We start from the raw sequence: 11353 nt of genomic DNA, 5'->3' as shown, positions 1-11353 counted from the left end.
TTTCTACATACGGTACGTATTGCATTTTGCCAAAGGAAAAAAAAAAGCACAGATTGAGCATTGCTCCTATTTATACCATAAATAAGGCGGCAAAAGTTGTTCTCATTGGTTATAAGTTTCAACTTCAATTGCTAATCCACCATTCCACATTAGCTATAGGCTTGATTAGTTGTCAACCTAGGCTTCAATAGTCATCACCCTAAAGTGCTTACTAAGCACTCTAAAAGCCCTATGTGATAACATCTAAGCTACATACTTTTCACCAAACAAGCTAATGATCAGATTAGTGTCCTTGGGTCGGCATGGTGAGTGAACTACGTGGCAAACTTTGCCACTCCAAGAAAGCCATTTGTCCTCACTTTCCTAGTCCAAATGGGTTAATAAAAATTGTATAAGGTTCATAGTCAAATAATTTCAACCCAAACTTAGCTAACCTAAGCTAAATAAAAATGTTCCCCTTTAAGCAAGATTAAATAAAAAGAGAAGTCTAAAAGTTTAATCAAATGAGCACGACTAGAAAAAGGTGTATAAAATTCAGAAACTATGGAACTCCACACATTTTCATTGTCCTACTACGCCTTCTTCTATCACCCATTAATGAGATATTGAGGATTTTTAGGAAACAAAAATACCTTGAAAGTTGAAAGATTGGTGAATATAGAGGATGATTGAAGGTTGAAAGATTGTGTGATCAATTAATATTCAACCTGTGTTTATATAGAGGATGAGTGAAGGTTATGTGATTCACATGTGTATGTGCTTCACATGTGTTTTGTATGTGCTTCACATGTATCGATTTAGTGATTTTTCAATATTTATCGAAATTTAAATATTTTTAGATTAAAATTTTCATAAAATTAATTTACGATATAGTCTACATAATTTTTTTTTAAATAAATTTAAGAAAAAATTAGCCTAAGTTCATTCTTTAATAATTCTGGGCTAAAATTTTAGGCCAGAAGAGTTGGAGCAGAAAAGCTGCTTATGGGCTAAAAGCTAAATTTTTCGAGCTAAAAAATTTGGCTTTTAGCCCAAGAGTTGGAGATGGTCTAAAGGTTCAAAATTTGACCTAAATGATCAAAATTCAAAATGGGAAATGGATGCATACTGGGAGGAAAGTTTGAAAATTTGGACCGTTGGGTTGGAAGGATTGGGGGGAATCTAACTCTGTGAGGGATGAGGGGGTAGTGGGGGATTTGGAAGGGTGGGTTTTGGGGAAATTAGAGGGTTTTAGGGAAGAAGAAGAAGAAGAAATAGAATCAGATGAAAGCTGAGGTGCAGGAAAACTGTGCTAGCGGTGGTTCAAACTTGAAATTTGAAAGGGAAATGGTTTAATTTTTTTGCAATGAAGCGGTGAGCGACAAAAAAAAGGTAGAGGGCAACGGGTATGCTGTCCCTAACTTGGTGTCTCCTATGAGTCTCATATCTTATTTCTTTGACATGTGTCCAACCATTTAAACTTAACCTTAACCCCGTTAACTTTTAATAAAATTAAGAAATTAAAACTAAAAATAAAGAAATTTGCAACCACCGCTTCCCACCCACCCCGGATCCCGAAAATCTCCCGCCCTAGCAACCCAGACAGTCACCCACGCCGGCCAACCCCATTCCAGGAGCGGCTACCCCAACTCATGTCGCCAAAGCCTCTTCCATCTACACTTAAGAAAAAAAAAACAAAGAACTAGCAAATGATGTCCACGCAACCAGATAAACCTCATTAGCCGCCAGTAACCCAACTCTGGACACTCTTACTCGTTGCCGCCAAAGCCTCCCCTCGGATCCTCCCTCTATCTCTCTTTCTCTCTTGGCCCAAGATTGAAATAATTATATTCCCTTTCAATATCCACAGTCAAATCAAACTTCTGTCAGATTAATTTTTGGGTAGAATCTATTGCTAATTTTCTTAGGAATAATGTCATTGATTAGGGATATAATCTGGGTTTTGGTTGAAAATCCCAATAGAACATATCTTCTGTAAAAGTTCTAACAAATCCTGAAAATAATGAAAGAAATTTGGGGAGGATTTGACGGTTATATATGAAAGGGAAAGTGAACACACAAAGAGGGGAAAGGAAACCCAAGAGTAAAATTAATAATCAGTGGGTGAGTTCATCGGAAAGAGAGGGAAGAGTAAAAGAGGCTTTGCTGGCGGTGAATGACCATCGAGAATGCGTTGTTTTTTTAATTATCAATTTTTACTTTTTTTTAATTCATTCTTGAAAGATTAACACTATTAAATTTGAGGTTAAGGTTGAGGACATATATCAAAATGATAGAAATAAGACACATAAGAGACACCAATTTAGAAACACTAGACTTGTGGCCAAGGTAGAGGAGGTTGGGAGTCCCACGTGTCACCATCTCCACAGCAAGACAAATGGGCAAAGATGGAATAAAGGCCAAATACTCGGGGGTAAAACCGGAATTATCGGGTATTCTGATTAAAGTGGCATAAAGTTTTTGGTGAGCCCGACCGACACATAACTTGATGCGAAAAGAAAAAAAATAAAAAAATGAAAACATCCAATTCCTTTAATTTCAAATGACCTGAAACTTGTCTCGATAAAACATTAAATCTCAAAGGAAACCCTATTTGCAAATTTCCTTGTTGATACGAGAACTCAATTCACAACATGAATCCTAAAAAGTATCTGGAAGTCTAGAGTGAATTATTGGGTCTTCGGATTAAAGTGACATTGAAGTTTCTGGTGAGCCCGACCGACACCACGTAGACGTACAGGCATTGAAATAATTCATTCCACATATCATCCTGTTTACAAAACAAAACACTTACCTAATTCCTCTCCCAAACAAAAGTACCATCTTTTCATTTTTCAGTATTCCTGCAAGCCATGGGGAACATTTTCTCAGTCTCCATATCTTGCGATCCCACAGCTAACTTCTGCTGCTGGGGGTTCCTTAGTCAACAAGCAAACTACATCAGCAAGCTCGGACAAAACCTTGAAGCTCTGGAATCTGGATCGTTCTTTGCAAGAACTGACCGCTTTAAAGAATGATGTCGTGAGAAGGGTTCAGGTTGCTGAGCTTCAGACATCAATGAAGCACTTGGACAAGGTACAACTATGGATTAAAAGGGCGGAAACTATTGAGACATGAGTCAGAGAAGTTCAAAATTGTGCAGATCGAGAAATTCAGAAATCATGTAGCGGAGTTTACTGCTCCAAGAACTACTTTCCCAGCTACAAGTACGGAAAAAAGTGTTTAAAATGTTGGTGGAAGTGGATTCCTTGAAAAGCAAGGGAAGCTTTGAAGAGGTGGCAACAGAAAGCTTACCGGTAGGTGTAGTCCATGAAATGCCTACTGAACCAACAGTGGGGATGGGGTCAATGTTTGATCAGGTCTGGAGATATGTTGAAGATGAACAGGTGGGAGCAATTGGATTATATGGAATGGGAGGGGTGGGCAAGACCACCCTCCTTACCAAAATCCATTACAAGTTCGCCTTTAGTACTTCTTACCATTTTGATCTTGTGATTTGGATCGTGGTCTCAAAAGACCACAAACTTCAAGTTCTTGAGTGAGAAGAAATTTGTGCTATTATTGGATGATATATGGGAGCCAATTGAAATGACTAAAGTTGGGATTCCTAATCCAGCGATTACTGGTCCAGCTGACAATAAGAAGTCGAAGACCATATTCACAACTCGTTTGGAGCATATATGTAGTTGTATGGATGCTCAAATAACGATTAAAGTGCCGTGCCTAATGCCGAACCAAGCATGAACCTTGTTTCAGGAGAAGGTGGGCAAAGAAGCTCTTCAAAGTCATCCAGATATCCCCAAACTTGCGCAAGTCGTGGCGAATGAGTGTGACGGTTTGCCACTTGCATTGATTACAGTTGGTCGAGCCATGACGTGCAAGAAAACACCCCACGAATGGAATCATGCAATTCGAGTTCTAAAGGAATCTGCCTCAGAGTTTTCCGTTATGGGAGGCAAGGTATTTCCTCCTTTAAAATTTAGTCACGATAATCTACCCAGTGAGACAATCAAATCATGCTTCTTATATTGTGCTCTATTTCCGGAAGATTTCCTGATAAGTAAAGATGATTTATTATATTTTTGGATGTGTGAGGAGATGTTTGAAGAGTATGTTTGTTGGAAGAAGAAGGAAATTTTGTAAAAATGCATGACTTAATTCATGACATGGCATTGTGGTTAGCTTGTGACTGCGGGAAAGAAAATGAGAGTGTCCTCGTGCATACAGGTCTCCAGGGAACACCGCATGTGAAGAAATGGAATAACACTAGAAGGGTATCATTGGTTGGTAGTCATTTTAAAAGCCTAGTTGAAACACCAAAATCTCCAAATCTGTTGACCTTATTTCTTAGAGGTGGAGAAGGTCCTTTGAATATGATTGCTGATGGCTTTTCCGATCATATGCCTACTCTGCGAGTTTTGGATTTGTCTAAAAATCTGAACATAACCAAATTGCCGTCTGGCGTTTCCAACCTGATTTCGTTACAACATCTAAATTTGTCAAGAGCTGGTGTAAGAGCGCTGCAGATTGAATTAAAGGCTTGTGTGAGGCTAAAATATTTGAATTTGGAGCATATGGATGAGCTTCATTTTGTTCCACAAAATGTAATATCAAGTTTTCCAATGCTAAAAGTTCCGAGGATGTTAGTAAAGAAGCTAAAGTTTAGACATTAAGTTTGTTGTTAAATAGATTTGTATATTCTTAGATTGGTTAAGGGCATTAGTGTAATCTGTTAGATAGCCCACAAGTATATATATTAACATTGTTGTAATTATTCATTACATCGAATAAAAGAGTAAAGTTCAGATTCTATATGGTATCATTCCGTTCTTGCCTCCCGGCTCTCCCCCTCTCGATCCTCTTCGCTCCTGCTCCCAATCTCTGATTTCTTCATCAATTTTCCTGAAATTCTTCATCATTCTTCCTCAATCGCAACCTCTGTGTTGTTAATTTGGTCTCTATTTCTGTGATTTGTCATGGCGTCTCCATCTGGTTCGTCTTCTCCTCGTACGTCGGTGCAGGTTCCAAACCCTAATCCCTCAAATTCTTCGTTTTCTTCGAATTCGTATGCCTCTCTTACGATTCAAAACATTGGAAGTATGGTGCCTATCAAACTTAAACGCTCCAATTATCTTCCATGGCGTGCTTTATTTGCTCCAATTTTGCGCCGATATAAGCTTCTTACGTTTTGGAGGAGTTTCCGATGCTCACATTCATCAGTTACGATCTCGTCTCAGTCAATTCAGAAAGGATCACAGTCAAAGTTCAGATTCTATAGTTAGCATGTAGTTTTTCAGATGGAATTCTTGTTGGCGGTGAAGGAGCCCCGATGGACGAAATGCAGAGTTTGGAATACCTTGACGTTTTGACTTTGAGCGTACAAAGTAGCTCTTGTTTGCAAAAATTGATCGGATACCACAAATTGGTGACCCACATTCAGACTCTACAGCTCTCGGATGGCAAGAACCAAGCAAGCTTTTTAGACATATCTTCTTTGGTGCATATGAAACATCTTGATACCCTTTATATTCGGGATACTCCTAATTGGAAACAATTGGAAGTTTATTGGGCAGGACGAGCACCCAATGATCCCCGACATGTTGTGCTAGGATAGCACCAAGCCTTATGGAACCAACTCTTGACAACCCACAGGAAATATATCAAATGAAATGCAAGAACAAAATATTAAAGACACCAAGATTTAACGAGGTTCCTCAACAGTCAGTTTAACTGGAGTACGTCCTCGGAGCAGTAGGAGCTCACCCAATAATCCACTATCAACCAAATGGGAGTTTACAAAGTGTTGGCAATCTCATAACCCAAAACCCTAATACAACCAATAGCTCTCACACACCAAATAACCAAATAGAGAAGGAAATAATATGAATAATTTTCTCTCTATATAAAGCTCAAAGCTAATACAACAAATACAACTTTGATGAATGATTACTAACCAAAGAGAAGAGCACATTCTTCTTCTCTTCAAAATGGGGCTGCTGCACTTCTTCTTCTTTCTCGTCTCTGCTGCTGCCTTTATTTTTCTGCTACTCTTCCCAAATGGCAGCTGCTGCCCTAATTAAAACCTAGCCACTATCTCGTGGCTTTCACAAAGGGCCAAATAAAAAGGACTTTAGACAAGGTGCCTTTTTTTCTCCCCAAAACAAGGAAGGGACACAATGATGTTGTCCACCTTTTTTTTCTTTTATTTAATCAAAAAGCATTTACAAGTTGGCCACTAATTTTGGCCACTATCCAACACGGCATTTGATGATGATAAAACAAAATTGCTTCCGTTGCCTTCAGTTCATAGAAGTATCACGATGCCTAGATCTCATAGACATGACTTGGCTCATTTTTGCTCCAAATCTCAGCCATTTATGTGTAGATGACTGCAATGATATTGAGAAAATAATCAATCTGGAAAGACTGGATGGAGTTGGAAATGTGGTACAAGAACTGAACCCTTTTGGAAAACATACCATTCTGATTTTGAGTTCGCTTCCACGACTGAGTAGCATACATGATAAGGCCTTGCCCTTTCTGTATTTGAAAGAAATCAAGGTACTTGCATGTACAGCGCTGAGAAAGCTTCCACTCAACTCCACAAGTGCTGAGGGGAGCAATATTGTAATCAGAGGACATGAATACTGGTGGTCTTCCTTAGAGTGGAAGGACGAAGATGCTCGAAATGTTTTTCTTCCCTGCTTTAGACGCGATATTAAGTGAGGTAGCAAGAGGACCTTACGTAAGAACAAGGAGGATGATTATGCTTGTATACAGGTACATACCATAATATATTCAATACTGTGATGTTGTTTGGATATTCGAAACTTCGAAATTCCATATTCTATCATTCTTTTCGTTCACTTTACGGTCCTATACATTTTGAGCTTTGTGTATATTGTTATTGTTGAACCTCACATTGGGCTCTAAGAAAATCATGTATTCTACTACTTTTATACAATTCACAGCAGACTCTCCGGCCACCATTGTCGGCCAAGTGACGTAGAATGCTTCAGTCCTCTTTAAGTGGCAGCTTCGTCAGCGCTGGACATTCTTCTTCCAAGATTGCATTTTGTACAAACTGAAGGCCAAGAAGCACATGTGATTCGTCATTCGTCATCATTGACATCCGAGGATCATTAGGTGCTCATTCTGCACAATCAATTTCAAATTCGTCCAAATTAGGATATTCCACAATGTGAAGGATATGAACATGTTTCATATTCTTCATAGATCATATATCTACAACATCTGAGTGATTCTTTCCATCCTAGAGGTGTAGAGTTCGAGTGCAGGTCATCAAAAGCGTAAAGACAGAAATTCATCCGGACCAGCGCCAATTCCAAAGACACGAACATGGAATACCTGTTACCAATAGCATGGTTGCTCGCCTACCGATGTGTATTCTGATATTCATCAAATCTTAAAGTAAGTCTCTGTTTCTTTTACTGTTTCTACATGTGAAGATTAAGACCTCTTATTACTATATATGAAACTAAAGATGTCCAGTAGGGGTCATCTTGAGCCCAAACACAACATGGGTTTAAGTCGCTGTTGTGTCGCCACAGTTTTAGTTTGCGAGAAGAGTGCAAAGTCATGCACGCAAACAAACGCACACGTGTGAGAACCAAGAATACATAGCCAAAGGAGAATTTTCTGAGGTTATCTGCACTTGAAAATAAGATTTGACGTAGTTCACACTAACCAAACTATTTTTTGCTAGTTACATTCATGTGATAGTGCCACACCATATCTTGTAAACTGAAAATGTCTTTACAATAATAATGTGCATAAAATTTAGAAGATAACAGCTAAAATCCCTAGACAACAGAGATACAGAAAATCAAGATATTTAAAATCTGGCTCTGTATGCTTTTGGGTATGAAGCATCTCCTGTTTACTAGACTACGGTTCACAATTGATCCGAAGTTAAGCAAGTTTGGGTAAGAGCAATTCTAGGATGGGTGACCCACTGAGAAGTTCTTGCGTGAGTTCCTAGAAATAAAACTGTGAGGGCGCGGCCCAAAGCGGTGAGAATACTAGTGGTGATCACCATACAATATTCCAGGATATAATGGTTTTTTCTCTCAGCAACCCCATTTTGTTGTGGGGTATGAGGACAAGTAGTTTCATGTAGAATTCCTTAATCCCGAAGAAAGCCGAACAACTCGAAACCAATATACTCACCTCCATTATCAGAGCGGAGAACTTTAATAATAAAGGAATATTGTGTTGCAACCATTTGAGAGAATGACCAAAACACCATACTAACATCACTTTTATTCTTCATCACATAAATCCAAATGATACGAGTGCAATCATCAATGAAGTTAACAAACCATTTAATTCCATACAAAATACTAACGAGAGAGGGACCCCAAACATCAAAGCGCACAAGATCAAAATGAAGCAATCTTTTATTCATACTAGGAGGAAACGACATGCGATGACTCTTTGCGAGAATACATACTTCACAATGTAAGTTTGATTCTTTTATTTCATGAAATTAACTAGGCAACATACGCCTTAAATAACCAAATGAAGCATGTCCTAACCGACGATGCAATAACCAAACTTCTTGCAAATTATTGGTACGTTTGTACCTAAACGGTTTTGGCCTGAAGCTGTCACCTATGTTGTGTATGTGATTAACTGTATGCCATCCCGGGTTGTGGAATTTCGTACACCTCTCCAAGTGTTAATAGAATTTGTTCCCGTAGTATTAATCAATACTCTTACCCCTCGTGTATTTGGGTGTGTAGCCTATGTTCATATTCACAAGATTCATCGTAGTAAGTTGGATCCATGTGCTCATCGGTGTGTTTTTCTGGGATTTGCTCCTCAACATAAAGGGTATAAGTGCTACCACCCTGAAACTCGCCATATGTATGTGACCATGGATGTTTCTTTTTCTGAATCTGAGTTCTTTTATGCTTCAATTCCATCACCTTCCGATCACCAGGGGGAGAATACTAGTGGTGATCTTGGATGGTTGGAAATATGTAACCCAGGGGGAGCATTTGTTGAAAAAGAAAGTTGTGAAAGCTCTCGGCAAGGCACTCGGGAAAACAAGGATGATTTGAAGTGCACTTTTTGTGGGTTCAGTAGCTAATGGTTGCTAGAGTGGGGTAACTTGTCACGCCCCGATCCCGACATACGTTCAGGATCGACACGTGACGTCACCAAATACCTGTATCTCTTACATACCCCGCTTTCGGGAAATGGCAAAACACAACTTAAGATCCAACTACGCAATAATTCTTCGTAAACTTTATGGATGCATCTAACATCCTCGTTAGACTGCCTACATACCCTAAATAGGGATCAAACCATTCGTAGTTCATTATTTCACTACACTCGAATATTCATCACATAATTCGCTATGTCCCAACAATATACCACAATGCATATCATGCAATATTTCAAAGAACAAACGACGAAGCACAATCATATTCTCTAGCCATATTTATCAACAAGTCTAATCATAACAATAACAATGATATCCAACGTAATAATCCCACATGACGATTAACATTTCCACTTCATCCATCACATCAATCATCATGTTTCCCACATAAAATCACAATTCATAGCGTGTAACATATTAAAGAATTAACAATGCACAATATTATTCTCTAGAAACATTGATCAACTAAAATAATCATAATAACAACACTCATATCCAACGTCATTCCACAATCTCGTCAATTAATCAAACAATGCGATACCATATCATTTCACGAATTTAACCAAGGAACTCTATATAATTCCCTACTTGGATTATGAATAATGACATGGTAATTCTAATTTGTATTCATATGATCTATTGTGGGTAATTCCGATTCACTCGAGTCTAGGGTTCTAGACTAACCTTATGGAAATGAGCAAGAGTAAGGATTCCGGATTACTCAACGGAATCCAACCACATCGGGTTCTGGACCACTCAACGGAACCAAAATATCAATCAGTTTCTCGTAATCTACCCAGACCTGTCACATGTAAAATCAGTGCCTACATCATGGAAATGGTGCACTGGGCAAATTAGAACTTGGTTAAGTTGCGAAGCTCATGTGAGTGACAATAATACAAGTATGTGATATTCAATAAAAAAAGATCATCAATCACAATCTATAAACATCAAGTATAGAATCAGGCTTTATGAAATCATAATCAAGTCGTTGAAAACTCCGAATGAGTCACCCAGACATCCAACGGCTTTTCTAATTCAAACCACAAGATTCTCAAAATCCATCGTTCATATGTACAATAAAAACTAGGGCTAGAGGGACGTAGTTCAGCCGAAGCCTACATAAGTAACCAAACAAGAAGTTCCCCCCCATAGCGGATTAACCAAGCAGAGCCATCCCTGAGTAACCATGTGGGTAGTGACCCCCCATCGCTAATTAACCAAGCAGAGTCACTCCCACGAATCTGTTAAGCAGTGATCACCCATCGCGGATTAACCAAGCATGATCACCCCTAAGTATGTAGGGTCATAAGGATCGCCCATCGCAGATTAACCAAGAGCGATCCATAAATAATATGGTCCCCCATCACGGATTAACCAAGCAGGATCACTAGTAACTCCCCATCGCGGATTAACCAAGTAGGGTCAAGATAACCAAGTAGGTAGTGACCTCCCATCCAAGCAGAGTCACACCTACAGAACTGTTAGGCAGTGATCACCCATCGCGGATTAACCAAGCATGATCACTCCTAAATATACATGGCCATAAAGATCGCCCATCGCGGATTAACCAAGCGCGATCCATAAATAATATGGTCCCCCATCGCGGATTAACCAAGCATGACCATCCATGTACCACTGCTACATGGTGCAGACTCGGTGTCACCTAACCTCGTGACACTAGGGTAACGGTCCTCTACTAGCCCTCACATTTCTCAACATTTCAAATATATATTTACAACACAATTCATAAACATTTCAATATGCACTTCAAATCACCTTTTCACAAATATTTCCAATCTATGAGTCAAATCATATTTAATAAAAATAGATCGATGTCCAATTATAAAATCACATTTTAACATAAAACACATTTATAAAACCAAGTCGTATCCACAAAGGATACTAATATAAGAAAACATGGTAATAACCATATCACATATATTAAAGTCACTCACCAAGACAAATCCGCAAAGCCTCACTGAGTCTCTAGTAATACTAATTTTAGTAATTTAAATGGTTCAAGACCTATTGACCAAAAGTCAACTCTCAATTAACTGTGGGGTCCACACCCAAGTAATTTAATTCGGAAGATCCACACATCGTATTTCAGCCACGCAACTTCCTAGGGTCCACATTATGCTTCTAGACCAACACACTAAA

The 11353-nt window shown here is 38.8% G+C and overlaps 1 pseudogene; it reads left to right on the top strand.

The window, feature by feature from the left end:
• Nucleotides 1-3092: 3092 nt before the first annotated feature.
• Nucleotides 3093-4810, top strand: LOC114822773 (probable disease resistance protein At5g63020; annotated as a pseudogene).
• Nucleotides 4811-11353: the final 6543 nt, after the last annotated feature.

The sequence above is a fragment of the Malus domestica genome, chromosome 17 (genome assembly GCF_042453785.1).
Source record: "Malus domestica chromosome 17, GDT2T_hap1".
Lineage (NCBI taxonomy): Eukaryota > Viridiplantae > Streptophyta > Magnoliopsida > Rosales > Rosaceae > Malus > Malus domestica.
This window is presented reverse-complemented; position numbering and strand designations above follow the sequence as displayed.